This window comes from Plecotus auritus, assembly GCF_963455305.1.
Source record: "Plecotus auritus genome assembly, chromosome: 6".
Classification (NCBI taxonomy): domain Eukaryota; kingdom Metazoa; phylum Chordata; class Mammalia; order Chiroptera; family Vespertilionidae; genus Plecotus; species Plecotus auritus.
In genome coordinates this window covers 160,194,186-160,221,547 of record NC_137773.1, presented here as the reverse complement: position 1 = coordinate 160,221,547, position 27,362 = coordinate 160,194,186, and the positions used below count along the sequence as shown (strand labels likewise).

The 27,362-nt window shown below is 39.5% G+C and overlaps 1 protein-coding gene across 2 annotated transcripts in view; it reads right to left on the bottom strand.

Annotated features, from left to right (window-relative positions):
* Window positions 1-27,362, bottom strand: part of RARB (retinoic acid receptor beta) — a 728,677-nt gene that overhangs the window by 609,916 nt on the left and 91,399 nt on the right. The window lies entirely within an intron of this gene.

Here is a 27,362-nt window from a genome sequence, read left to right as displayed (position 1 = left end):
TACAAATTCTTTCACAATTACCTCCCTTGAATCTTCAAAAGATTAGAAGGTGGTATTATTATTTGGGAAGGGGACGGGGGAGGGGGGGGAAACTGGGACTTAGCTATAGTGACAATTCCAATAAAAGTGACAGGACCAGATAACTGTCTTAGTAACAAAGAGGATTTATTGAGGTTTGACTATTTAGCAGGCATCTCTCTAAGCGTTTTACATTTTACTGTATTATTTCAATTAATCCTTACAACCCGGTGAGGCAGGTACTACTAACTTTCCCTATGTCTCACAGGTGACAAAAGTAGGGCACAGAGAAATAAAGTAACTTGATCAAAGTCACCTAGTGACCTTTGAGATGATGCTGAGATTCAAATTAACCAGGGCGCCCAGATTCATGACCAAAAATTTTGCTCTTCAAAATGCAAACTCCAGTTTCCTGATTCCAAATTGACTATTTTAAAAATTCTGCTCCAAATGTTTCACTCCTGAACCTGAAAGACCAAGTCGACTACTTTTTCCACACATTAAGAGACAATATGTCATTAGCTTTCCCCAAAGGACTCCAATTCGCCCGGATTCAAATATTTTGATTTTGTTGTTGCTGTTGTTATCCTTTGGTATGACCATTCTACTCCAGGATTTGGAATTTTTGTATCTATTTTTATACTCTCCTTGGCACTCAAAATAGACAAAGAACCTGACAAAAATACATTCAATACAAAAAAAAATGGGAAAAATGAGGAGAACGCACGTGTTTATGTCACGAGATACTATAACTATACCGTCTGGAGATGAGTAAATGTGGCTGTGAGCCAACATAAAAAAAAAGAAAAAGAAAAAGAAAGCGTAATTCATTGTATAAGACCTAGTTTCTGCAAATCCATAATTTAGTTTCAGTTCTGTCTTTAGAAGCAAAGCAATCCACCTTCATGTTACCTTCAGTTGTCAACATTTTATGTCACTAGGACAGCTCATAAGTGAGACCAGCACACATGAGAATGTGATGGTAACTAAGGAGCTTGCACAAAGCACCTGCTATTAGAAATGCGCCTCAAAGGAGAACCCTAAGGGAGGGCATGACCTTGAGAGTTCAATGATGGTGTGCAGGATGCCTGGCAGAGAGATTGCTAAGGTGTCCCTTCTATGTATCTCTACATGTGCACTGAAGAATTCATTGGGTCAATGACGACGAACCCAAATTATTAATGACGAACCTATTTTAACTTCAACTTCACCACCTCTGGGCACCAACTCACAGGAAAGGCATCCATGCATCAACATACTCATCCAGATCTCCTCCCCTTTGCCTGTTCAGAATAATCATGCACCAGTCCTTAACAATCTGGAGTGTGTTTTCAAAATCTGAAGTTTTCTAAATGTTAAAAATAATTAAATGTAAAACTGGGAGCAGAAAACAGTGGACTGATAAAAGTTCTCTTTGGCAGCCAGGTATCGAAAAAAGATTCAAGAACAGTTGCGGGAGGCAAATACTAACAGTATTCCAAAGCTGATGCTCCATGTGAGGTATGCATTAAAAAGAGGATATTTCTCTTAATGAGGGTTGGCAATGAACAGATTCTCTTGAATCTATTTGATTTGTAAATGCTTGTAAAATATCACTCACTCTAGGTACAGCTTTTATGTAATCAAATTAAGCAAAAAAAAAAAAAAATGCTTACAATGCTAACCTACCTTTTTACAAAGGAAGCCTCAGTGTACCCTATACAATATATGCAGAAAAAATTCAGTGTTTTGTAGTTTAGTAAAAACTCAACTTTAAAGGACTTTGGTGATATATTAAAAAAAAAAAAAACAGGAGAAAAGGAAAACAATATTAAAATATTAAGAAGTGTTCTGAGTCCCTTTTGTTCTGTGCAGGCATCATTTGTCAGGTATGGAAGCCCTCTGCTGGTCAAGATTGTATACAAGGTAATTCCCTAGAATTCTGGAAAAGACTTTTTAAAGAGAAAGTAGAGATTCCCCCTCACTTCTATCCCACCCCAAATTACAGTTAGACTTGTCCCCGAAATTTCTTTTCAAGATTAATTAAATACTGATTGAATCTAAATAAGTTGTTTTCTGAAGAGAACAGAGTCATTTCTTCTAGTTTCCTAGTTTAGTTAGACATTCTCTCCCGGGGCCCTCCCATGACTGAGAGCATGAGTGTGAACCCTCTGCCCACGCTGACGGGTTCCTGTCCTCTCACTGCTTAGGAAATGGTTCTCATCTGTGTGGCTTGAATTCTCCAAGGCCGCTACTCTGTTTCAGGATTTGGAGGGTTTAGTTCTAAAAGTTATTCTGCTTCCTGAATTTGGTTCATTAAGCAAATAATAGTCATAATGTAATGGAAAATAATCTCATTCTCAGAGGAGGCTGAAGTAAGGCCAATGCAAGCAAGAGAAGGCAAACTAGATCAAGAAGCCAGGAGCGTGACAACAAGGAGGGGAAGCCATTAGGCGCTAATGCTTCAGATGCAGCACAGCTGACCAAGGACAAAAATAAATGAGTTACCTGTGGCTGGCCCCTAAGAGAGCCTCTTTAATTAATTCACTGGCATTTATATGAACATATTCATTTGCTCAATATTGCAAAGGAACTTGCCCAGAGCTTACCCCATTTCAAATAGCCAAGGGGCCAAGGAGAGATCCACTGTACCTGTGGAACAAGATATATTTCCTTTATTTTAAAAAAAAGAAACACCCTAGCTGGCGTGGCTCAGTGGTTGAGCCTTAAATGTTGCCTGGGGGTGTGTCACGAAAGACTGGGCCTGGTCGGTGTGGGTCAGTGGTTGAGCATCGACCTATGAACCAGGAGGTCATGGTTCGATTTCAGTCAGGGCACATGCCCGGGTTGCGGGCTCGATCCCTAGTATGGGGCGAGCAAGAGGATGCCAAACATTGATTCTCTCTCATTATTGATGTTTCTATTTCTCTCTCCTTCTCCCTTCCTTTCTGAAATCAATAAAAGTATATTTAAAAATTATATATATGCATATATATACATATATATATATAAATATAATAGAAACAACAGCAATACACATTTTATAGTATCTAGAGTTGTTCACAAGGTGTTAAAATGAGTAGTTCACTAGTAGGTACAAATCACCTATGTAGAACAGACAAGAATAAATGGTCAAGATTATAGAGCGCTATAGCCAGACTGAAGGGATTACATTATAATTGAGTGACCTCAGCAAGTTACTTAACCTTTCTGTATGACAGTTCCTCATCTGTAAATGGGGATGATAACAGAATCGACTTTATAAAGTAGCTCTGATATAATGAGTTAACACAGATAAAGAGCTTAGAAGAGTGCCTGCCACATGATTAGCGTACCACCTAAGGCAGTGGTTTTTAACCAGGGATGATTTTTGTCCCCAGGCAAATTCAGCAATGTTTAGAGAATTTTTTTTTTTTTATTGTCATGATTGGGGTTACTACTGGTATCTAGTGGGTAGAGAGAGACCAGGAATGTTCCTAAATATCCTAAAAATGTATGGGATAGTCCCCAACAATAAATAATATTTTGCCCAAATTGTCAACAGTGCCAAAGTTGGAAACCATGATCTAAGGATATAAATAGAGTTTGTTATAGATCTCTCTCTCTCATACACACACACACACACACACACACACACACACACACACACACCCCTTTTGGAAAGCAAAATGCTTTGTTCTTGTAGGCATTAAGTACAGGGTGTTCTCAACCCTAGATAATGCAATCCAGTGTAGTCAGATGCTTTGCTGGTGGCCAAATGGCCTCTTGGAGTCCCTGTTTCCTGACTATCCAAGTCATCTTCTGGTTTGAGTTGGTCCTTCGTTTCCCACACTCTCACTCAGACACCCTGATCATCTTCAGAACTCCTTGCCCCATATTCTTCTCACAGTGTGGTGAGCTTCACTGAGTTAATCTCTCCAAATGACCTGTGGGGTCTCAGATGATTCCTCTCACAGAAATCATGAGTTATTACCTGTATTAATAGCAGACTGCTTGATCAAAAAAAATTAATTCCTCTTTTACAAATTCTCTCAGTTACAGCAAATGGCCAATTGTAATGTGATTTATCAATTTCATCATCAGTTAATACCCACAAAGTTGAGCAATGAAGCCATTAGTCTGTTAAGACTTCAATGAGAATGTGAATATGTTATTTCCAGTTATTCATTACACAATATTTGTTTCTGGTCTAGGAAAAAGAGGGGAAATTAGAGCTCTTGTATAACTACCCTAGCAGGGTACTTTACATAGTAGATGCTCAATAAATATTTATTTATTGAATAGCAGACCCTAGGTCCTAATTTATCATTAATATGTACAATAACAAAGTAGCTTACACAGATAGCACTTTGCACTTTTTAGAAACACCTTCTCATTTCTCTCTCATTTAATAGTTTTAACAGGACAGATTGCAGTGACTAAATTTGACAAATAAGGAAACAGATCTAAGAGAAATTAATCCCTACCCTTCCTCCCTCCCCCGCCCCCATCCCCACGACTAGTCACTGTCAAGATTCTATAACCTGCTCTCTCCCATCTTGCATTGTCCCCAATCCCACCTCATATATGTTATGTTTATGACAAGAGACACTGTGTGTATAATCACTTATTTTCTTCCAAGTTTTATTCAAAAAAGAGACAGAGAGGGTCAGATTGGTAAGAATTTTATACTATTAACCCCCAATTATGTTACTCCTAAATGGAAAAAGAAATCCAATAGCCTAATTCTCAACTGAAGTTGCAATTTTCTACTTTTTTATACAATCTATGGTTTTAGCTACACTGTCAGAAATTAAATTATTTGATCCATAGCAATTTATTTTGGGTTTGTTTTAATAAGGAGCAATAGGTTGCATATATAGATTTAGCATACCCAGAAGGCTGCCACAATTTCCTATATTGTCTCCTGCCAACACCCTGTCTACCCCTTCTGACTCGCTCTGCCCCCAGAGCCCAAGTATACATATAAAAAGCACGTGGGTTCACATGCACACAAATTAACAGGATGTCTGGTCAATTGAAAAGAAAGAATGGAACTCATAATAGATTGGAAGAAAACCTTTTCAGTGAGATAATTGCGGGTCGTGGGGGGGCGGAATAAAATTTTTTCCAAGGAACACATCTCAACATTTATAAAAGCCATTGTGATGAGCAACTTATTTTGGCAGATTGTACTACTGATACATTCCTAGAACTTATCCATTTCATAAGATGCATCTAAAAACATTTTAAATGCAATCTTCTGATATTCAAAGATGCGTGGACTAAAAGCTCCAACTTAAATATTAGACAAGTTCCTTCCTCTCACACCCCTCTCAAAATAGTAGGCTATAATGCCATTATAACTACCAGGAGATATTCAGGTTTAGAAGCACTAGAAAGAAAAACAGTGGATGATAAGTTAGAGAAAACAGTGTCCACATGATCAGCACCATTCTTTCTCTTGCTATGATTTATTGATCATTGTTTGTACCTTTTTTTTCTTTCTTTTTTTTTTTTTTTTTTAAGGACTAGCCACTGTCGTGAGGTATGTGGATAGACTGGGACCCAAAACCCTAAATCTGAAGATGTCTCCAAACTTCTCTGAGCACCCATTTTTTTCAACTGTAAAAGTAAAGATAACAATGCTGACTTAATAGGGTTCTGGTGAGATGAAATAACATTAATATAAATAAAGGGCTTGGATCACGGTAGGTGAATTCTCTTCTCTGCCTCGTTCCCCTTGTTCCTTGCCTCTAACATCCCTTTTACTAATGAGAACAAAAGAAAGAGCTCACTGTCAAATTCTGTTTTATTTTTGTTTTCTTTTCTAAGCCCAGCCACCTTTTTTACTTAAAATACTCCTAGAAGAATTTCAAGTACAAATCCTAACATAAGCCCAAGAAAGTGACTATATGGTCATTCATGGCCAAAATATTCATGGTCAAAAGACTTTACCCCACCAGGCATCAAGAAACATCTTATTAGCAAATCTAATTTTTATGAACTCCAGGTGTCTATAAATTGTCATGGACACATGCTTGGTGTCTTTGCTGCTCACAGAGGGGCAGTCTCAGTGATGTTTACCCCTCGTGGTGCTATGCATCTAGCCCTGTCTGTGGTCATTCTAGAAGAAACCGCAGGGAAACTTCCAACCCATGAAATGAAAAAAAGAAGAAGAAATCCCAAAGAGAGCTGCATGCATTTCTAAAAATCAGGGTGTGAGACAATTTTAATAGCTCTTTGTTTATTGTTTAATTAAATTGCCTTTATGGTCGCTTTGGCAGACGTCTAGGAACCAAATGACTAATTAAGAACAGAAAGAGCAGCTTTCTCCTTGCCTTTATTAGAGGGCATATAAGGAGAATGAGTTTTGAGTAAACTATTAATTCTCAAATAGACTGCGTGCTTCCTGATGGCTGAGGAAACCTTCTGACTGGCTGGGGAAGGCACAAATGCTCCTCACATACTCTGGTGTTTTAACACATTCAACAGCTCCTACCCTTCACCATGAACACCAGAGTTTAAAAATCCGACTATCTAAAGCTATTGAGTTAGAGCTCCCTGAGTCCCAGGGGTGGTGTCCTGAAGCTGGGCTTGTCCTGGCTCATGACAGCTGAATGTTAAATTCTCAGGGATTTTGGTCAGCAGGTTGTTACCATTGAACGCAAACTCTGATATAAAATTATATGATCTAAACCTAAAATCAAATTATAATAACACAAAGGTAATCATTTTTCAAAACTCATTTGCTAAATTTTTGTTACATTGCACAATTATCTTGGGCTTATTTATATCTGTTTTATCTATACAGTGTGGACATATATGATGGAATAAATACTCCTGTGATTATGCTGGAGGCATTTTTTTTTTCCCACATACCTACTCTTTTCCAAAGGTCTCTACTCTGCCCACATCATGGGTTACATAGGCAGCCACACTTTGTCTATCTGTGACTGGATCCTCCCACAGACAGCTGACTGGACTTCTGACAGGCACCTGACCCAAGAGCAGCCAATCCAGTGTCTGGCTACTGACCTGAGTGATACTAATGATACAGCACAAGAGAGTACCAGAGCTGCCTTTGGTCCAGAACTGTCCTCTTACTCCCTGAGCCTGTAATGCACAGTAGCTCTTATTCTGGACCCCATCTACCCCCACCTCCCTCCCCCATATATTCTTATGATTAAATGCCCTTTATTTGAGATACCTTGAGTGGCTTTCCTTTTCATATAACAAGATACAAACTGAAGCACTGACTACAACAAAACTTTTGGTAAAGAAAAAACAGACCTAATAAAATAATCGAGAGTACTTTTTAAAATTATACCTTAAATTCTAGAATTAATCAAATAGGGGCTTCTTTTGATAGATTTTTCTTTCTGCAGGCCATGGAAGAAAAAAAAAATTACTTGGATCCACAACTCTGAGAACTCTAAGCAATTAATTAACCTGGTCAGAAAATAGTTTTATCTTATATTGATTTGACTAAGGAATTAGTATTATTTTATAATTAAAAGTCAAATTTCTCTTTCAGGAGCTAAGAGAATCATGTATAATATTCTCATTCATTAAATGGCTAAACTGATTAACACTTTCTGGACATGTACTAAGTGCCAAACCCCGTTCTAGACACTAAATACAGAGGAATAGATAATTCTGCCCTTTAGATCATTTCCCTTATGATGGGTGATAAAGACATGTATCTAGACCACCATAATTCTTAATCAACTTGACTGTCTTAACAGATATATGAAAGCACAGAGGGGCAAGCAATCTGACAGGAAAGGGGCATGGGCTGGGGGTCATCAGAGGAACAGGTCATAAAGAAGGTGATACTTAAGCTGAGTCTTGGACAAAGAATAGTTTTTGGCCTGGGACTGGAGGTCATGCCTACCTGTGGAAAATGTCATGGGATGACAGGGAGAATAGTTTGGGGTGAAAGGAGCAGGAATTCATGAGAGTGGGGAACTCTAATGAAGCAGCTAGGGATGAGATCATGAAATGCCTTCTTTGACATTCACAGAGATCTAACATTTATTCAAGAGTGTTAAAAGGAAACAATGAAGGATTTGTGTGAGATCATTCTTATGCTGGTGGTATGGAAGATCATTGGTATACAAATTTCCCTATCATTGTCACGAGGTAAGAGAAGTGGATCAGAGAAAGGAATATGAAGTAGAAATTATGAAGAAGCCACAGATGAGGTATTTAGAAGACAGAATAGGCAGTATTTGGTGACTTATGAAATATACAATGTACAAGAGAAAAATAAGTTCCATATGATTCCCACGTTTCTGCCTTTGGTAACTGAGTCAAAGATGTTAAAATGGAATGTATTAATGGTTTCAGCAAGTATTTATTGGTAGGAGGAGATGAAGGGACAGGGAGGAGCAGGGAGAGGAGCTTAATTGTTTCAGTCATAATTCATTTTGATTTTCTAAAAGAAAGACTAGTAGGCAAATCAATCACATATGGAAAAATGTTGATTATTAATAATATTTCTGGTAAAAATATTCAGTCTCACAAGCAGGGTTGAGGTTGAATTATTCAATTTATCTTTGATATACATGGGTTAGCTCACCCATACCAAAGGCTTTACATTAATTTCATTTGGTTCATGCAATGGATGAATGAGTTGGGCTAACTCCGTAAAATTGATGTGGAAATTTCTACACACACACACACACACACAAAATGGAGAGTTAACACAAAAAACAAAACCACCACAAAAACAAAAACAAAAACAACTCTTAGGAGGATATAAACTCTTGATGAATATGTGAGAAGAATATGGCTTAGTTTACAGCTAGAATACTAGAGCTATGGTTTTAAATCTATGTATATAAAATGAGGCTGAATTTAAATAAATTTATGGAAAATTCTAATAACTTTATTTGAAACCTCCAAATAATCGAGGTACGAGATTAGCTTTAAGTCTCATAGTATGTGGATAACAATTTTGTTTTTTCAAATTCTGTGAGTTATCATAGCTTTACTCAGCACCAGTCTTTTCCTCCTCCCCCTCCTCCCCCTCCTCCCTCACAATTCTGGTTGTGCACACAGGACCTTTTCCTTTGCCATGGAATAACCATTCCAATAGAATGCTAAAACAAACTGGGAGGACATCTCCTGTGTTCTTTCCAATTCCACAGACTGACAGCTCTGATGGGCCTATTTTCAGCAAGATGTTCCAATTAGTCTCCGCAATGATATTTATAAAACAATAATTTTTGTTAAAACTTGAAAGAGGTCTGATTTTAGACTTTTTAAAAATTTATCTTTATTACTGAAAGTATTACAGATGTCAGTCACCCCTTTGTCCTCCATTGACCCCCCCCCCCCATTATTTTCTGTGTCCATGGGTTATGCATATGTGCATATTAGTTCTCTGGTTAATCTCTTCTCATCCCCCTCCCTTTCCCTTCAAGATTTGTCAGTTTTTTCCATGCTTCCATGTCTCTGGATTTACTTTGTCAGTTTATTTTGTTGATTAGATTCCACATGTAAGTGAGATCATATGATACTTGTTTTTCTCTGACTGGCTTATTTTGCTTAGCATAATAGTCTCCAAGTCCTTCCATAATGTCTCAAAGGGTAAGATTTCCTTATTTTTTATAGTTGCATAGTATTTCATTGTATAAATGTACCTCAGCTGTTTTTTAAGGAAGAAGAAATGATATTTTTCTTTGGGTTCCCAGGGCCCTTAGTCCCTTTCCAAGAACTCACAACACTCTCCAAGCAGCTCCAATCTATTTAAAAAACAGCGTGGCCTTCTGTGTTGGATTCTGCAGTGTCCTGTCCAGATCCCACTTCAGAAGGGCAGCACTCATTGCCCCTGCTGCCTGCAATGGTGGCTGCTGTCATTTCTAGCAATTTCTCTCAGCAGAAGAGACACGCCTTGTTCAATGTCACTCTTCCTCTATAGGGGCAGTAGCATCTAAGGGTGGATTGGTATGGAGTACACAGATCCAGCCCCTTTGCCTCAATTCTGGATAATTCTAAAGGACCATCCCAACTCCATAACTCATCAAGGGATTGACTGAGAACCTTATGTACTGTTGTAACTGTACTGAATTTCTCTTTCCACCTGATGCAGTTTTTCTCATTCTCTCACCTGTATAGATCCCGAGTGAACTTTCCAATAACCTTCCTGCCTGTCAATAAACAGCTGATAGTCTGCTGTTTCCTGGGGAACCTGACTAAATTCATTTCCTGTTGTTGTTAATCCTCAACTGAGGCTATTTTCCCATTGATTATTACAGAGTGGAAGGTGGGGGTGGGGGGGGAGAGAGGAGACAGAGAGAGAAACATTTATGTGAGAGATACATTGATTGGTTGCCTCCCACACACATCCCAACCCTGGGCCAGGGATCAAGCCTGAAACCAAGGTACGTGTCCTTGATAGGAATTGAACTTACTATCTTTCAGTCTGCAGGCTGACATTCTAACCAGTGAGCAACATCTTCTAGAGCTAAATCCATTTTTTAAACCTTTATTTGACCTATGACCATGATCAGTCACTACAATGTTTAAAAAATCCAATATATCAGACTTCATCAGAATTGAGACCAAGTTACAGATATGTCCATGCATGGGGCATCAGTTAATCATTTTTGACCAATAGTCACCGTGTCTGTATGTTACCTTCCCTGAGTGGCTGCGACTACAATGACAGGAAGCAAAGAGCTTGGGACCAGGTTTCAGATTCTGGTTTCAGAGCTAGGTAGAATTAGTTTGCCCTTTAATAACTGTCAAAATGTTGAAAACTAGCTTCAGATATGAGTGTTAACTATTCCTACCATGAGGCTGGTTAAAAAGATAGTTGTCACAAATCCAAAACAATAGTTACTATTTGTTGAGTGCATTCTACAATTAACCCTATAATTTTTTCTCATTTGATCATGACAACTTACAATGAAAACATTGTTATCTGCATTTAACAAACAATAAAACTAAGATAGATTTTTTCTAACTATTATTTTCATTATCTTCCCTCTCTCATCCTCCTGGGAATAAATATAGTGTCTCTTTTCTTAAAAATATTTCCTTTCTGCCCAGCCAGTGTCGTTCAATGGTTGAGCATCTTCAACCTATGAACCAGGAGGTCATGGTTCGATTCCTGGTCAGGGCACATGACTGGGTTGCAGACTCATCCCCAGTCGGGGCCATGCAGAAGGCAGCCAAATCAGTGATTTTCTCTCATCATTGATGTTTCTCTCTCTCTATTCCTCACCTTTCTCTAAAAAAAAAAAAAAATCAATTAAAACACACACACACACACATATATATATATATATATATATACATATATATATATATATATGTTTATTATTAAACATAAATATATATATATATATTTCCTTCTTGCCCTGGCTAATGTGGTAATGTGGCTCAGATGGTTGGGCGTTGTCCTGTGCACTGAAAGGTTGCTGGTTTGATTCCCATTCAGAGCACATGCCCAGGTTTTGGGCTTGATCCCCAGCAGGGGGCAAGCAGGAGAGAGCTGATTCATGTTTCACTCTCACATTGATGTTTCTTTCTCTCTCCCTCTTCCTTCCTTTCTCTTTCAAAAACCAACTTAAAAATTTTTTTTAATCTCCTTTCTCCACTTTCCCCAACTTGGATAAGGGCCCCAAATCCCACTGCATTAGCAGCAATGATGATTAGCAGACTGTTCTCTCACTTACCTTTCTGTAACACGGTGGACTGAAAAGTCACTTGACCATGTGTCAGAATCTCTGGGTTCTAGATTCTTAGAATTATCAGTTATAAAATGTCAAGTAAATCACAAGCTCTCTGTACCCCTATTTTTCTTTATCTGTAAAATGAAGGAGTTGGATTTTTTTTTTTTTTCTAAAGCTTCCCCAAGGAGCACACCTTGACTTCTGATTTCTTCATGATTGCCCACAGCTCCAAGCACAATTCAGGACTCAGTTGCTATTTAATGGCCCATAAAATGGGGTCTGCTTTTTCAGGCTGTCAGAGGTTACATTGCAGAGAAAATAATAGGACTGAGCTCACATTCTTACCTATTTATTCTACAAAGTCCTTTCGAGGATTCAGACCAGTGGGCAAAAGCCAAATTTCAAGATGGCTTTGCAAGGCCCTATAGCACACTATCATTTAATAAAATGTACAGCTCTATCTGCGGCAATTGCCCACTGTCATTTTAAGAATCAAGTGGACTCACAATGCGTTAGAACATTTGGAATCAGAAAAATACACAGAGGTAACTGTAAAAAGAGCAGGGACAGAAAACAGGCAGGAAAGTCAGGGGAACACAGAAATGGGAACAAGAGGGTGAAGGCAGATCAGAAAATTGGGATAAACAAATAAGTTAAAAGTAATGAACTAGAAAAAGGGGGAAAACTGGTCTGATTACAAAAAATAAAAAAAGGACAAAGTAAGAACAAGTGAAGCCCTTATTTATTGTAAAATAAAGAAACCTTAGTGGTCAGCTGTCTACCCTCTTGCCCCCTCGCACAAGGAGTACATTCAACCCTCTGGAGAAAGTTAATCTCCTAGACAAGAAGTCAAGTAGGAATTGAATGGGCGTAACACTTCATAAATGTGATAATAAGAAAGCTTTGGAAGAGAAGGGGAATGCATATAGAGTGGGAGTACAGCAAAGAGAGTTCTATTTTTGATTTTGACAGAAGAATTGTTTTGGAAAAAAAAAATCTATAATTTCCTAGGCACAAAGGCCTCTTCTGACACATGAAATCATTTATCTACTATCTATTCAGCGTCTATCTATCATCTAGCTATCTATCATCCAGTTATCTCTATGGCAACGATCCCATTGCATGGAGGTGTTTTGACACTCCAGAACCAAGCTTCTAGTTCATGGGATCTGTCACCTGAGGTGAACACAACGCGAAGAAAGTGTTCCTGGGTCCTTTCTTAAATGCACTGGTGTTTCAAAGGTGGTGTTTCCAGAAGACTGCACTGCTTAGCCGTGTAAAGTGAGGCCCTGGCCCTTTAAAGCAATTTTAACCAAGATGTTTCCATTTATTTTAGAAAACAAACCAGGTATAGATTGCTTTTGCAGGTTTTTGCTTTCTAATTTTCTCTTCTCTCCCCCTCACCCCCATCTACTTTTGAATATGCATTTGTTCCCCCACCGTGCCTGCTGGCAAACTTCCAAGGATTTTTATCAAATGTTCTAGGGAGTGAATTACTCGTTTTAGGTTATTTAAATGAAAGAGATGCATAATACCACTTCACATTCAAATTTCATGAAACCCTGCCCATGAACTCCTTTATCTTCATGCATCTACATGCCCCCAAACCCCAGTTCACTCTATTAGCCTCTCCTTGGAAGGGGCTGTAATTAAATGGAATTCATTTGACACTAAATAATCAAAAAGGTTTTGGTGTGTATGCGTGTTTTCCCCACAATGAGTAGTTTCAATGGGATATGATATATATCCTTTCATAATTAATGTTCATTGTGAGCTACATTATATTCCTAAATTACACAGTTTCTGGTGCAAAAAAAAGTTAGTTTTACTGTGGGGCTTTGCTACTTTTAACATAATTCAATGAATTGCATAAACAATTTAGAGAAATCAAGGACTGGGTTTAATGTCTTTGTAATGCATCCATCAGGACAGGATGAGGAAGAGGGTAAGAGAAGATAATGGGAGAGAGAACAGTTTCCAAAAGCAGGTACACAGAACAGTCTTCGGTATCAATTAATTGATTTAAAATAAATGTTTATTGAGCATCTACTGTGCCAGGCACTGTGCTACAGGCTGAGAGGCTGTGGGTGGGGCACATCCATACAATCTTGCCCTTATTGGACTTAGAGAGGTGAAGTGATTGTTAGGACTAGGTGGTGGTAGAGAATAGGTTGCATTTTATTATTATTATTAATATTTTTATTAATTTCAGAGAGAAGGGAAAAGGAGAGAGAGATGGAAACAGCAATGATGAGAATCACTGATCAGCTGCCTCCTGCATGCCCCACACTGGGGATTAAGCCTGAAACCCAGGCATGTGCCCTTGACTATCTTAACCCTATCATAACATCTGTCACCTTAGAAGTCACTGAAAAAATACTGCTTTCAAAGCACTTTCTCCAGAGGGAATAACTAACCCACGTATCTCTCCTAGCTGTGTCCTGTTTTTCACCTGCGTGTCCTTCAGGTCTCTGATTCGCCCCCTCTTGCTGGTGGGCTTGGTGGCCCTCCTACACACATGCATAGCATCTCAAACACTCAGAACACTGTATTGACGTTGTTGGAACCCACCAGTAGGGGGTAGTTTTCAAACGAGTGCATCTCAGAATCATCTAGAGAGCTTGTTAAAACAGATTCTTGTTAAGACAGATTCTTGGGCCCCATCCCCATCATTTCTGATCCATCATGGGGATGGGGGTCAACTGAAACCACGAGCATTTCTAACACACAGGTGATGCTGATGCTGAAGCTCTCAGAACACCTCTAAAACCCACTGCTCTCCACTATGCTTTCTTTGTATTAATTGCTCAATCTCTCGTTTAAGTAATATAATCCCTTTTCTTTTGATTCCTTTTGCCTAATCCCCTACTTTTTTTCAATTTTCTTTTTCTGCTTCTTTCTCTCCCGCCTTTGCCTTAGATCTTCCTTCGCCTTAGGTAACCCTGCTGGGCTTTGTTTAGCTCTGTTCATAGGAAACAGGACAACAATGGTTCCCATCTCTGGCTCCACCTCTCAAGTATCAGATGTAGCTGCACACTCTGCCAGGCAAACCAATCTGTGATGTTTCAAATGCACTTCATGGACCAGAATAAACTAGCATATTTGAGCAAAGCCGTGTTCTGGATATATTAAAGTGTAAAAACTGGCATGAAAATCAGGTCTCATGTAAACAGGAGATTATTATTACTTAGAATCCTATAATGTGCCCATCATATGGATCTCTAGGGCATTTGCAAACCCATTTTTACATAATTATGGGAAGAGCATGTATTTTATATGAGATGGTGAAATTAAATACAAAATAGGGCATTTGGAAATGGCTGTAATGTTTTAAATGAAGAAATGAAACTGTTTTGAGACATATGTAGGGGAGAAAATTTATAGACAGCAGTTTTTAAGAGGCTCTATTAATTCCAAAGGAAACACAGGATGAAAATGAAATACTCAAAGAATAAAATAAGAGGCCTCCCATAAAAATCAGTCTATGTGATTCAAATGGTTAGGCTTGCCTTCTAACAATGAGAATTTTACAGGGGATGCTCACCCACATTAGCATCTCAATGGCACAATATTTTTGTTACACACTGTTGCAATTGCTACAATCTGCCCCTTCACTCTTCCCTCTGATCTTGGGTGCATTCCAAAGGTATGAAAATATGGCTGGCTGGTGAATCTTGTATCATTTTCTTACACCTGTGCCAACCGAGGCTAGTATTTCCTACCCAGTTGCTGGATATGGGAGGAAACATTATAGGCACACATCAAATGCATCTTGTGTACATTCAGAAAACGTCCCATTTAAAAACTAGCTTTAGAAAATGACGAGGACTTAATCGATCTCAGAGGCTCCAGTTTAATGTCCTGCACAGAGGGAAATCCCGCGGATGCTTACAATCAAAGGCTGAAATAAATAAACTTTAGATCAAACCAAAAGATTCAAGAAGTTTATATTCTCATTTCAAAATGCAATACTGATATTTTGTTTTCCATTTTTAATGTAAGGTCTTCATTGAGAGAAAAAAAAAGTGAAATCATTTTACAAATCCCAAATTGCCATAGTGTTATTTTGACCAGTTGCCTTTCATCCAATTTGATCTTCAATTCCACTATTCACTCTTTTCTAACAAGGTGAACCAGGGGTCCACCTATTTGCACAATTTTCTCTGTGGGAGAAGGAGAATGATATTTTGTACATCTCCTATAGGAGGTGCTTGGGGTGACGGCATCAGCTGTGACCAGGGAAAAGTGTGTCTTCTGTGACACTTTTTCCTTCATTGGCACCATCTGCAACATAGCTTTGGGAGAATCATGGCTGTCCCCTCCCAGAGAGCTAACCCTCTGCCCCCCTGAGGTCACCAGCAGAGAATAGCGTCACTCCCCTTCTACAGTGGGAGTTATTCTTTGGCTTTGACATTGGAAAACTATGGTTCTAAGAAATAAGAAGGATGTGCAGTGAGGTTTCCTCAGTTGATAGGCAGCTGATGAAATGGATCCAGGGGTAACCAGGCCTGGGGACATCCCAATCTGGGTATATCTCTTGACTTTGCTCTTCAAAGAGATATTGTTTTTCACCAGGAACAGCTAGGGGAGGCAAGTATAGGAGCTATATGGATGGTACATCACGTATCACTGAATCACAGCATGAAAGCATTTCTTCCTCTTAAATTTTCTTTCAGTCTTAGAAAAGCAAATAGAAAAAGAAGCCCTAGAAGTTTTCTAGCTTAAAACAAAGGGACCAAGTGGAAAGGATGGGCATAAACATTTTTTCTGCTTCTATGCATCCACACCTTGCATGGTCAAGTTTCCATACCTTGCAAATGGAGAAAGCAATGTCACCCAGATAGAAAAAGGAGGAGCTAGGGTTTAAACCCAGAATTTTGGTCATATCTGCATTCCCTCTGCCTGGTCTTTCCATCACTGTGGGCGGAGGAAGCTGCTTCTATAACTGGTGCTACTCCAGTGAGCACACTCAGACTAAGTCCCATGGGTTGCCAGTGCTTCCTTCTCAAAAGCCCTTTCAAGCATCTTCAGTAACCTGGCACACTGCCTCCTGCCAGCTGGCCTGAGAGAGGTGTCTTGAGTCATAGTATGAAAGAGACACATGGGTTTTAGTTAGACTATGGTCAAGACATTGCAGTTGGGCACTTGTCATTCTAGATGTGGCAAAGAGTAGGCTAAGGAGCAACCACTTTTTGAGAAAATAATAAGTAACTTTATTGGTATGGTTAAGGGCCATGACTTATTGGGCCAGTAAAACCAACCATGCTACTCTAACCCTACTAGACTAGATGGAGGATCTTTGGCACAAGCCACTGTCACTGAAGGTTATCTGTATCTGTGAGCCTTCCTGGCTGACATAAAAATACCATAAATAGAGATGTGCATGTTTCCATGTAGTAGAGGAGATGGCAGCGTATGGCCTGAGGCTCCCATTAGTCCAACTTCATGATTTACTCATGTTCTATTTCTCAAAATGAAACAAAACTCTTCCTCAAACATAAAATGTCCCAGATTCAATCAGGTAAATTAGCCTTCCAATATCTCAATAAATTCACAGTCTGTTTGCTACAAAATGCGCATCTGTAACCCAAATTAGCACTATGGGATTTGTAAACAGAGGAATGGTATCTTAAGGAAGAAGTTATATAGGTGCATATATGATTTTCCCCGGTACATTAATATTTTTAGTCAATAATAGTAGTGAACACATGACCTTCTACCGTGTTTCCCCGAAAATAAGACAGTGTCTTATACTAATTTTTGCCCCCAAAGACACGCTAGGTCTTATTTTCAGGGGATGTCTTATTTTTCCATGAAGAAGAATACGGTACACATTTATTGTTAAATGAAAATAAAGGAAATTTATTACCTGTATACGGTACGGTAGTACGGTAGTTGTCAACACAAACCAGACAAACTGTGAATCCTACAGTATCAAGAATTTACTCATTTATTCAATGACAATCATGTCATCATCTTCTGGAACATCATCAAAACAATCCAATTCCTGAATTTCCTGGTGAGTTTCTTGTGACTCCATTTCTTTCAGAATCAGTGGACCAAATCTCTCATGTTTAGCAATAACACTGTCTTTATTATTTTTTTCTTTTTTAAATAAATCTTTATTCAGATTATTACAATTATTTCTCCTTTTTCCCCCCATAGCTCCCCTCCACCCATTTCCCAACCCACCTTCTGCCCTTACCTCCCCCACACTGTCCTCATCCATAGGTGTATGATTTTTGCCCAGTCTCTTCATGAACCCCCCATACCCCTTTCCCCCTGAGAATTATCAGTCCACTCCCTTTCTATGCCCCTGATTCTATTATATTCACCAGATTATTCTGTTCCTCAGGTTTTTAATTCACTTGATTTTTAGGTTCGCTTGTTGATAGATATGTATTTGTTGTTCATAATTTTTATCTTTACTTTTTTCTTCTTCCTCTTCTTTAAGAATACCTTTCAGCATTTCATATAATACTGGTTTGGTGGTGATGAACTCCTTCAGCTTTTTCTTATCTGTGAAGCTCTTTATCTGCCCTTCAATTCTGAATGATAGCTTTGCTGGGTAGAGTAATCTTGGTTGTAGGTTCTTGCTATTCATCACATTGAAAATTTCTTGCCAATCCCGTCTGGCCTGCATAGTTTCTGTTGAGAAGTCAGCTGACAATCGTATGGGTGCTCCCTTGTAGGTAACTAACTGTTTTTCTCTTGCTGCTTTTAATATTCTCTCTTTGTCTTTTGCTCTTGGCATTTTAATTATGATGTGTCTTGGAGAGTGTCCACCTCAGTTTAACTGGGGAGGCAGACCCACTGGGCCATAATGGAAACCTAGCACACAAATCTACCTTACCAACTCAGGGAAGCAGTGAAAATGCGGTGTCAAAGAATCAGATCACAAACGAAAGAAATGGAGGAAAACAAACGACTGGATATAGAATTCAAAACCACGGTTATAAGGCTTTTTAAGAATATCCTAGAAAAGGCCGATAAATATAATGAGACCCTCGAAGATATGAAAAAGGACCAACTAGAAATTAAACATACACTGACTGAAATAAAAATATTATACAGAGACCCAAAAACAGACAAGAGGAACACAAAAATCAAGTCAAAGAATTGAAATACAAAGAAGCAAAAAACACTCAACCGAAAAAGCAAAAAGCAAAAAAAAAAAAAATCCAAAAAGTTGAAGATAATGTAAGAAGACTCTGGGACAACTTCAAGTGTACCAACATCAGAATTATGGGGCTGCCAGAAGAAGATAGAGAGCAAGATACTGAAAACCTATTTGAAGAAATAATGACCGAAAACTTCCCCCACCTGGTGAAAGAAATAGACTTACAAGTCCAGGAAGCCCACAGAACCCCAAACAAAAGGAATCCAAATAGCACTGTCTTTAAATGAGTACTTCTTGTCAAGGTAGCCTGCTCGCAGTGCATTTGCAATGCAACTGTCAGTGATTTTCTCCCATGAATTCTTCACCCAAGTCACAACTTCTTGCAGTTTAGGTTTCACAAAGTTTCCACGCTGATTTCTCTCCATTCTATTTTCAATGTAGTCATTAATTTCCATGCACAAATTGTCTTTGAATGGCTTGTTTATTGCAATATCAAGAGTCTGGAGATAGGCCGTCATTCCTATGGGAATCATTATCTGATCTATTATTCTTTCGTGAAGAAATGTCTTCATGTCTTTAGCGCAGTGAGTGCTGGCTGCATCCCAGACTAGCAGACCTCTTTGGCTCCCTCGCATAACAAGTGGCAGCATTAAATCGACCCACTTCCTTATAACTGCTTGTGTGGCCCAGGCTTTTTCAGTTTCAAGAATAAAAACGCCCAAAATACGTTCAATCTTTTCTTTCTTGCCCTTAGAAATGATTGAAGGTGGGATTTTAGTGCCATCCAGATGAATTGCCAAAATACAGGAAACACGTGCACTTTCGTAAGCAGTGGAGGGAATGTACGCTAAGGAGGCACCCCGCTGTTCAATTGTTGTTTGAGATGATTGGCCCATAAACACTGCAGTTTCATCCATAGCAATCATGTTGGAAAGATTGTATTTAGAGAAGTCAGCATCATCAATAAAGGACTTGAATGCAAGTGCTCGCTTAATAACTTGAGTATCTTCCAACCTAAACAATGTTGTAGATCTTCTTAAAGACAGTTCACTTCGCTGAAGGAAATTATCCAGCCAGTGTTGTGATGCTTTGAAGTCTTCGGGGGCTATGTCAAACTGTGGTGCCATTGCAAGGGCAAATTCTTGAATCTGAGCCCTATTCACAACCAAAGCCTTTGCTCTCCTGTCAACAACCCATTCACAGATCAGGTCTTCCAGCTCGGAAAATAATGGTTGCCGACCTGATCCACACTTGTGCGTTTTAGCATTTCCCTTGTCCACTTGTTCAATGAGGTTACCATACTCTGCTCGCCTTTTTCGGACCAGTCGGATACTCAACATCTTCTCTTTGCAGAAAGCAGTAAGATTTTGGCCCCAGGAGTCTTCCACGATTCCTTTCTTGTACTCCATGGAGTAGCTTTTTCTTTTTGCGCTCATTTCTACCGTAGGGATAAAAAAAAGGAATTGGGGTATCAAGGTGGGGGGAGGGGGATCACTCAAAATGACACAGGGGGGATCAGATGGGGGAATCAAAATGGCACAGGAGAATCAGAGGGGGAATTACCATTTTAGTAACCCCTTTTGATCCTCCTGTGTCATTTTGATTGCCCCCTCTGATCCTCCTGTGTCATTTTAAGTGATCCCCCTCCCCCACCCCTGTGCCACTGAACACCTTCACCAGACATCCCCCCTACCCCTTTATCAGACATTTACCCCCTGGGGCCTGCCTGGGGACTGTCACTGGGCTTGCTGGGGCCTGAATCTGGGCTGGAGCAGGGTCTGCCACTGACTGAGAACCTTCAGTCATCATGAAGGCGGCCGCGAGCATCAGGTAGTGTCACCAGAGACAGACCAGCACTCACCACCTTCGCCACGTCCCGTCCGCTCCAATCCTCCTGTTCTTCTACACGCATCTGCGAAAGTCTCCTCCTCTCTCCCGCCCCGCACTCACCGCTCACTCCGACCTCCGTTCCTCCTCCACATAGCAGTGACGTCAGGACTCCGCGTAACGTCACTGGTTGCTAGAAACCAGTCGGGGCGGCCCTAGCGACCAGTTTACGGTAAATTAATTTTCATCCTGAGACAGAGCCTGGGGGCCTTATTTTCGGGGGATGCCTTATATTTCACTCAGAAGGAAACCTGTAAGTAGGTCTTATTTTTGGAGGATGTCTTATTTTCGGGGAAACGCGGTAGTACAGGAAGCTGTGGAAGAATGTACTACACACAATTCCCTTATGTCCTCCTCTTGGCTCAATGTGGCCACAAGCCTTGTCTTGGAAAGGCTAATCATTTGGTTCTGTCCATCTAATCTGAGCTCCATCACTTGGCAATAACCCTATCATTAAGTCAATTTCACTTTTTTAAAATGTAAACTCCATATATATAAAGCATTTCTTTATGAGGAATTAAGCATGTTTTGGTTTGTTTTCATTATGGCACTGGTCGTTTGTAATTGGATTTATTCACACAGATTACAAAATTGCATCTCTTTTGAGTGGACTGTTCTGCCATTACTAATGTGTCATTTTTCAGAACTCCAGATTTTTCCAAGAATTGCATACATTGTATTATAGCAAAAACATCTGCATTCGAGTTAGCTGGGTAACCTTATTTTGCAACACATTCTGCAAAGAAAGCATAATACTCCTCATCAGGTGCTGACTGTTCCAAACTGCCCCCCTTAGTTTCTGAGAGCAATAGATTTGGTTATGTAATTATAACTCAGAACTGGCTGAGTTTTAGTAAAAATAACACTCGACTCTGGAAAAAATACTGTCCACTAACTATACAACCACTTGAATTACAATCATGCTTAAGTAATATATTATGGGGGTTCTCAGGATAGCTTGAGACATTAGAGCCTGTGAGTTCCAAAAAGAACAGTGGCAGATAAACTTCCAAGGATAAATTAATGTCGATTTGAAAGCAGAATATTAACTACTGTGAACTGGTCTCATTGCTCACCACCCCAAAGCCCCATGGATGCCTCACTGACTTCGGAGAGAAGTAATGCTGCAGGGAATTGCTAAAGGTGTCAAGGAGAACAAGAAATACATCTTTGTTCCAGTGTGCGGTCTGGTGGCTGGAAGCCAGCATATAAAGATATTGCAATGACCAAGTACACTAAGGTTATTCCCCTTTAATTATTAGCAAAGGAGGGTCACTAAGATTCTGGAAATATGCTGGTTCAAAGAAGCCATCTTTCTTTGGAACAATAGGAATTGAATAAATAAGACACTCAGAGAAAGAACCGTATGGGAGAGGAAAGATGCTTCATGGGTGTTTGCTTGTATCAAGACCTAAAATAGCTCGGCTCCAGGAAATGTTAGTCAACATTCCCCTCCAACTTCCACTGCACCACTTTGTTTCACAGATATTATCAGGTGTGTATATGTGTATGTGTGCATGGTGCACGCATACATACACACACCTGTTATCCTGATCTAGTTTCAGTTCAATCTCTGGGTAACATATGATGCCCAAAGGCTGACGTAGGCACTCTCACCTCAAAGAGTATACACATCCCTTTGAAAGAAGAAAGAAAATCACGGTTCTCTTCCCCTTCTTGAAAAATTCAGTTTGTTACGTAAATACGCACAGACATGAAATGGTTGACCCCTTATGTCAGCACTACTCTGCAGCCACAAAACCAAGAGAAGTCAAAGAAAACCAAACACCTAAGATTATGAAAGAAATGACATTAGCCACATATCTTCAACGCAATGGATGATATGAGATGATTGAAACAGTGTCACTCTTTCCCATGTGACTGGCCTGACTGAAACATGGCCCAATTCCTGTGAGGTTGTCACAACACCATTACTTTGTGCTCCATGGAAATTAATTTCTTTCTACTTCAGCCCTCTATTTAAGCTACTCCAAAACCCATAATGTTCCTGAACCTTCATTGGCACAAACACATTATTATCTCCATAGTTAGTCTGCTTCTGTTCCTCCCTGAATAATGGCCTACAATTACAGTAATACTAGTTGGCACTAACGTGATAGTAAACACTATTACAATATGGTCATCCAGATGATCAAAATTACACTCAGATCCATTTTACTTAGATTACAAATTCAATAAAATCAAACAGAATATAGAACAGCTCACCCAAAGAAACTCACCAACCCTCAAAAATACACCCAGAGACCCAAATTTGAAAACAATTAATTTAGCACAGAGTATGTAAAAGATAGAATCCATACCCTACAGGTCTGAGCAACAGGGTCAGACATTCCTAAGTTCAAATTCCATCTCTATGACTTTAATTGTGCGCTTTTAGGCAAGCTGTTTAATGTCCCATAGCCTCAATCTCCATCCACATTTGCAAAATGACAAGTGCAGCATCCGTCGAAGAACACATCCGTATGGATTAAATGAAACAATGATAGTCAAACATTTGTGACACAGTTAAGTCCTCAATAAATATCAGCTATTTCTATGATTTCAGAAATGTTCATTCAGCAAACATTTGTTTTGTGTCAAGCACTAAGCTTTGCGGTGGGGACCCAGAACGAAAAGGCAGAGTTTACATCTTCCAGGGGATCAGTGTGTGGAAAACATAGGAGAAGGTAGGGTATATGTGAGAGGAGATGCACAAAATATGCTTACTGATTGGAGATTGGATACCAATAGACTGGTTGTTGTTGGTTTTTTTGCCACTTTTAAACAACAATTCAACCCAATCTCAGGAAGTCTTAGTGAGGGAAACAAGGGTGCAAGTTAGGTTTACAATAGTCTCTGAAACAGGCAATCATCCACATGTCCAAGACTTCATCATGTCCTGGTAAAGGGGGCAGTCTGGAGTTGTATCTTCACACCATATAGGGACCTAAAGCTCTCCTGACCATGTCAATTAATGTACATACCATGACACCACCTTCCTTAATTGTTATACACAGAGAGAAACTGTTAGATAGTCACAATATTGTTATACTCTTATGTTTCGAATCAGAACCATTTTTTCTCGCCACTCATTTTCATTTTGAGAATTAAAAGTCAAGAATGTTTGATATTGAAATAAAATATCCTTCTGGAAGTCTCCAGCCTCGATGCCGTAAAGATCATGGCAATTGACCTCAATGGATGTTCAGTTTTCAAACTCACAGCCAGACTGCTAATTCCAATCTCTGATATTCTGTCATTCCACCGTGCTTATTCAGAAAATGGATCCATCTGTAGGTGCAAAATGCAATTTTCAGGAAAATGGCACCTTAAAATATTCTGACACAATGTTCCATCAGCAGTCCTTATTGTTAGACAGATAAAGACAATGAAGAGCCATGCAGACCTGTTAACATCTGCTCCAAACCTGCGCCCTCATTTCCTTGCCTCTGCTAGCACTAACTCAAGCTAGAATTCATTTAGATAATTCCTTAAGCTCCGAATGCTTAGCATGTCACATTTCCACCAAGTCTCATTTATATAATTAGTGCTAACATATGGCCCACAATCAACATTGGAGATTTGGAATCATTTTTAGCATGCCGTTAGACCTACAGGGGTATAGATTCAATATGGAGGGAAGAGAATTAGGCATGCAAATTCCATTTGTGATAACAAGAGCGTAGCAATGGAAATTTACCCCCAAAAGGTTTGGCTGCTAATCACATAGCAAGCAGAAAGAATTACATTCTTAATAACCTTCACCAAGTGCAATAAACGGAAATAGAAGTTTGTTTTATGTGAGGCTTTTGGTTACTATTTCTCCCAGTAAACTCAGAAGTATTTTAATCTAGTGCTAACCACTAAGATTACCCCAACAAAATTCTCCCTCCTTGTGTGGTCTGACTTAGGTGTCTAAGTCCAGAAACCCTGTTGGCATCATTCACTAAGCTCACAGTCAACACTGTAGAATCCACACAGACCACTCTTTGCCTGGATTGCATTAGATGCTTCCCAACTCATCTTTTATTGAATTTTTGGTCCACATGTTGGCCTCTCCAAGAGTTAGGGGCCCAAAATCTAAGCCTCATGTCCTTAAACTTTTCTTAATAAAAAAACTTAATACAGGTGGAAGATACAAGAAACAAAAGTAATTGCTAAAACCAAGTTCTAGAAGCTTCACAAATCAAAAATTGAGTCCACAGGCCAGTGGTCAGCAAACTCATTAGTCAACAGAGCGGCAAACCGCGGCTGAGCCGCATGTGGCTCGCGAGCCGCAGTTTGCCGACCACTGCCATAGGCCAATGGAAAAAGAAATCCCTTAACCCAACATAGCTCCTTTTTTTTCCTCACAAGTCAATACCACTAATGCTCTCGGTAATAATACTGGATGTGCACTATGTGCCAGGCAATGTAAGCAGATTTAACAAATATAACAGCACTGATCCTTACAAAACCTCAAAAGTTGAGATTATCTTGATTTCGCAAATGAATAAACTAAGGTCCCATGATCTACTATCCCTGGGGTAGTAATAGAGAACTCCAAAGACTATGCTTTTAACTGCTAAGCTATTCTGCTCCCAAGTTCTTAATTCTCTGTAGGTGTATCGTTGACTTCTCTAATTTCAGCCTCCCCTTGTTAATTCACCATCAAGTCTTATTGGCTCCTAACACCAAAATTACTCAAATGTGTCTGTTCATCCCAAATTATCGCACTAGATTAGGGCCTTACTATCTCAGATATAAATTAGAGGAAATAAATCCTAAAGTCTATTTTAAATGTAAGTTTTGGTATATCTAGAATTATTGCTTTTTGGGTGCATCTTTCCGGTCTCAAGAATTATAAACATAGTTCCAGGAAAGACTGCTTTATTTTTATTACTCAGCACTTAGTGCATTAATGGCATCTAGAAGGTGTGAAAATAGATGAGTGTCTGGATGAACCGGGAATCATGAAACCCGAGTTCAATCCCAATCTCATTTTTTACCACAACATGGCTATGAGACCTTGAGCAGATCACTTATTTCTCCTGAACTTAAATAAAAACATCTGTACAAAGAGGAGCTCAGACAAAAAAAAAAAAAAAAAAAACAATCTAAGAAAGCTTCCATTATCAACATGGCCAAATCATTCCTGTGTTAGGGAACTTTCATTGTCTCTTTGGGGAAAAAATTTAAATCTTTCAGTTTGGGTTCCTGATTAGTCACACTTTTCTCTCATGGGAAAGTGTGATGAGACACAAAGAGAACCACAAATCTGAAACTTGGAATCACCCCTAGCTTTTGGGCCTCCCAACCATGTGAACTGGGCAAGACACTTTATGTAAATATCAATCTCCTTTGCTTTAAAAGAAGGGATTGGAATCTCGACTTAAGATTATCAAATGCTGGCTCAGGAGTGAAGAATTCAAAAGTTGACAGGAAAATGAAGCAAATTTAAGGACAATGTAGTGAATTTCATAAAGCCATATTTATTTGGTTTAAAGGCCTTTCATTTTTTATATGATTGTTTACTTCCTATTTTTGCATTAAAATATCCTTTTTTTGAAGAAAGAATTATTTCTTTTAAAATATGCTTTGATATAAGAAAAAAATGGCAATCCAAAGTTAGTCCAATATCTCCAAGGATGTTCAGGAAGGATCCATTCTGTCTTTGATCAACCCTATATTCTTAACCTACAACTGATGTTTCTTTGCAGGCTCTATTAATACAGAAATGGACCCCCCTTTTACTCATCCTCATTCTAACGTATTGGCAATAGTGTCCCCCCCCCATAATAATAGTAATAGAGGGGGGATTTCCATTAAAGCATCTATATATATATAAAAGCCCAGCAACTGGAAGGCTTGAATGACCAGAAAGACTGGAATGACCAGTTGCTATAACACGCACTGAGCAGGCAGGCAGGCGAGCAGTTATGAGTGGGTGGGCAGGCAGGCGAGTGGTTAGAAGTAGGCGGTCCCAGATTGTGAGAGTGATGTCTGACTACCTGCAGGGATCGGGCCTAAACCAGCAGTAAGACATCCCCCAAGGGGTCCCAGATTGCGAGAGGGCGCAGGCCAGGCTGAGGGACACCCTCCCACCCCATGCACGAATTTCATGCACCGGGCCTCTAGTGGGATTATAAACAACTTAAAATTTAATGCTACCTGGAGGTGCTCTTACAGTACCCTGGGCAACTCCACTTTAGATAATTCCTCACTGACCTTCTTCTCTCTCAGTGCCCCAATCCTCACTTTCTCCCTAAATTTCTATGCAGTATTTTTCACGTAAAACATATTGAATGAGGAAACTTAATGCTCCAAGAAGTTAACTGACTTATTCAAGTTGACAATGTCAATAAGGAAAAAAAAGCAGACCCCCAAATCCAGAGTCTTTTAACTCCAGAGTCCGTGCTTTCCCCACATCCCATCACTGTGCCCTGGCAGAGTGAAATCCTAAGCCCATGCCTTTCCCCCAGGATGTAGTAAGTTAAAAGTGGCTGGCTATGCTGAGAGCACAACATGGGCAGGAACTCAGCTTGGTCCAGCTGAAGGAGAGTGCCCTGTGGGATATTGCCACAGAGCTGCAAGCCGAGGCACAGAGCAAAGAAATTAGATTGAGAGGAAATCTGGGTTGTTGCTTAGCCAAGTAGTTCACTTGAATAATTATCTTGAAAACTACAGTGGTAGGAAGTCCTTTCTCTCCCCTT